Source organism: Mirounga angustirostris, unplaced genomic scaffold (genome assembly GCF_029215605.1).
Source record: "Mirounga angustirostris isolate CCGP_5_RB_7025 unplaced genomic scaffold, mMirAng1.0.hap1 SCAF_11, whole genome shotgun sequence".
NCBI classification, from domain to species: Eukaryota; Metazoa; Chordata; class Mammalia; order Carnivora; family Phocidae; genus Mirounga; species Mirounga angustirostris.
The window spans coordinates 48,953,441-48,957,095 of record NW_026991719.1 but is presented as its reverse complement, the minus strand read 5'-3'; the positions used below and the strand labels follow the sequence as shown (position 1 = coordinate 48,957,095).

The window sequence follows — 3,655 nt, the reverse complement described above, 5'->3', positions numbered from 1 at the left end:
GTGTGGGCAGGGGTTTGTGCTGGTTTTGGGGGGAGGCGCCTGCCATGCTGGGACTGAGGCATGTTTGACTGAGAAGGGAAGTCCCACTAGAGCACAGGGGTGTGTGAGTTGCTATAAGCAAGTTAGGTATCCGGTGTGGGTGCTGCAGTGCTTCCCACAGATGGTTCTGCACTTATGCTGGGGGTGGGGGGAAACATGGCACCAGCCAGCTCCTTTCTTCATGAAGAGGCATCTCTCTGAAGGGTGCCTCTCAGGAAAGAGATCCTAGAAGAGTGAATAATCTCCACCTTGTGTGTCTCAGGCATTCATCAGATTGCTGTCACCACCCTGTCTGCCTTTATGTTGTTTGCAGGGCCTTTTCTCTAAGAGCAGGGTGATGCCCTCAGGGTTTTAACACAGCCAAGCCTCCTGACCCCTTCAACAGATGAATGGATAAAGAAGATGTGGTCCATATATACAATGGAATATTACTCAGCCATCAGAAAGGATGAATACTCACCTTTTACATCAACGTGGATGGGACTGGAGGAGATTATGCTAAGTGAAATAAGTCAAGCAGAGAAAGTCAATTATCATATGGTTTCACTTATTTGTGGAACATAAGGAATAGCATAGAGGACATTAGGAGAAGGAAGGGAAAAATGAAGCAGGGTAATTGGAAGGAGAGAGGAACCATGAGAGACTATGAACTCTGAGAAACAAACTTAGGGTTTTAGAGGGGAAGCGGGTATGGGATGGGTTAGCCCGCTGATGGGTATTAAGGAGGGCACATACTGCATGGAGCACTGAGTGTTATACGAAAACAATGAATCGTGGATCACTACATCAAAAACTAATCATGTATGGTGACTAACATAACATAAGAAAATAAAATTTAAAAAAACTTCTAAATTTCTAAAAAAAATAAAATAAAATAAGCTCTGTTGTGGACTGAGGCGAGATGGCGGCCACTGAGGGGGTTGGGGAGGCTGCACAGGGCAGCGAGTCTGGTCAGCCAGAGCCGCCACCAACCCAGCCACACCCTCTGCTGCCCCAGCAGCAGGAGGAAGAAGCTATGGCAGCTGAGCCCCGAGAAGCGGTGGCGTCCCCTATGGAGGACGGGTTCTTGAGCCTGGACTCGCCCACCTATGTCCTGTATAGGGACAGAGCAGAATGGGCTGATATAGATCCAGTGCCGCAGAATGATGGCCCCAATCCAGTGGTCCAGATCATTTATAGTGAAAAATTTAGAGATGTTTATAGTTATTTCCGGGCTGTCCTGCAGCATGACGAAAGAAGTGAACGAGTTTTTAAACTAACCAGAGATGTTATTGAGTTAAATGCAGCCAATTTTACAGTGTGGCATTTTCAGAGTTCTCTTAAAGTCACTTCAAAAGGATCTACATGAGGAAATGAACTACATCACTGCAATAATTGAGGAACAGCCCAAAACAAGTTTGGCATCATAGGCAAGTATTAGTGGAATGGCTAAAAGATCCATCTCAGGAGCCTGAGTTTATTGCTGATATTCTTAATCAGGATGCAAAGAATTATCATGCTTGGCAACATCGACAATGGGTTATTCAGGAATTTAAACTTTGGGATAAAGAGCTGCAGTATGTAGACCAACTTCTTAAAGAGGATGTGAGAAATAACTCTGTCTGGAACCAAAGATGCTTCACAATTTCTAACACCACTGGCTACAATGATCATGCTATATTGGAAAGAGAAGTCCAGTACACTCTAGAAATGATCAAACTAGTACCACATAATGAAAGTGCATGGAACTGTTTGAAAGGGATTTTATAGGATCGTGGTCTTTCCAAATATCCAAATCTGTTAAATCAGTTACTTGATTTACAACCAAGTCACAGTTCCCCCTACCTAATTGCCTTTCTCGTGGAGATCTATGAAGATGTACTAGAAAACCAACAAGGAGGACATTCTTAATAAAGGATTAGAGTTGTGTGAAATTCTATCTAAAGAAAAGGACACTGTAAGAAAGGAATATTGGAGATATATTGGAAGATCCCTTCAAAGCAAACACAGCACAGAGAGTGACCCACCAACAAATGTACAGCAATAACACCATCTGGAAGAACTCGATGGAATGCTTTTCTTTTTTTTAAGAGACTCTAATGCGGGAGTGTAAAACTAAAGCGATCATTCCCTTTGCCTGTGGTGTAAAACGTGCATTGCACAGGTACTGCTTTTTAACAAGAACTAAGTGTGATGCTCCTTGGGTGCTGCTGCTATTCAGACTAGTAATTTGATTCTTTTAAAGCAAAGTAATTTGGGGGGAGGGTGAAGAAACAGAAATTCCCATGAAGGAACTTTTGTAGACTTATCATTTACTCTAATCCCTTAGCATCATCTCCTCCCTAAAGGGAATATCCGTCAGGATTTGCAGCATTAATGAACGCTGGTAACTTGTATGTAATGGGTATAAGGTAACAAAAATTTGGGTTCAGGAAGCAGGGAATGCAGTGTTACATTAGAGCTGCTATGCCACACTCACAGTATCTTGCTATCACTGTAACCAACTAATGCCAAAAGAATGGTTTTGTAATAAAATTATAGATGTACCCTAAAAAAATAAAAATAAAAAAATAAATTAAATAAATTAAACAGATAAAATTTAAATTTAAATTTAAAAAGTGTAAAAAACAACAATAACAAAAAAACTCTAGGCATTCAGCTATCTGGTTGCATGAACTCATGAAATTCAGCCCATCTCATTTTCAAAGACAATGGCTTTGGGGAAATGTTTTCATTATGCTTTCCCCTGTGTTCTCCTCTCTGTCTCACCCTTCCCTTGGACCATGACTCCCTCCCCTCTGTAGCACCTCCTCTCTTTTTTCCCCTAAACCATGTCTCACTTCTTACCTTCTTCACTGTGTCCTCTGCTCTCCCTATAGTTGTGCGGTTTGTTCTGTCAGTTTTCAAGTCAATTTCTCTGGTATTTAGGTTGATTTTATAGTTATCTAGTTGTGTACCTGGGATGAGATGAACCTACAGTACCCTTACTGTGATGCCATCTTCCTTCCTATCTTTCCAGGTTTATTGAGGAATAATTGCCAAATAAAGTTGCATATGCTTAAAATAAACAATACAATTTGATACACATATACATTGTGAAATGTGTAAAATGATTACCAAAATCAAGTTATTTAACCCATCCATCATCTCACATAATTAATTTTTTGTTGTTGTTATAGTGACAAAATTTACCATTTACTCCCAGCAAATTTCAAGTACACAAAACTGTATTATTAAATGTGGTCATCATGTTGTACATTAAGTACTCAGAAATTATTAATTTTATAACTGATATTTTCTATCTTTTGACCTACATCTCCTGTTTCCCCAACCCTTAAGCCCTGGCAACTATCATTCTACCCTCTATTTCTGTGAGTTGTTTTTTTGTTGGTGGTGGTGGTGGTGGTTTGTTTGTTTGTTTGTTTGTTTGTTTGTTTTAGATTCCCTATCTGCATGATACCATTAGATTTTGTTTCAAATTTTTATTTAAATTCTAGTTAACATATAGTGTAATATAGGTATAAGTAGTACAATTTAGTGATTCATCATTTACATATAACACCAAGTGCATATCATAATAAGTCACCTCCTTAATACTCAACATCCATTAAGCTTATCCCCCACCCACCTCTCTCCA

General features: G+C 39.9%; 1 pseudogene; it reads left to right on the top strand.

Moving 5' to 3' along the window:
- Positions 1–595: 595 nt before the first annotated feature.
- Positions 596–2,924, top strand: LOC123856916 (protein farnesyltransferase/geranylgeranyltransferase type-1 subunit alpha-like; annotated as a pseudogene).
- Positions 2,925–3,655: the final 731 nt, after the last annotated feature.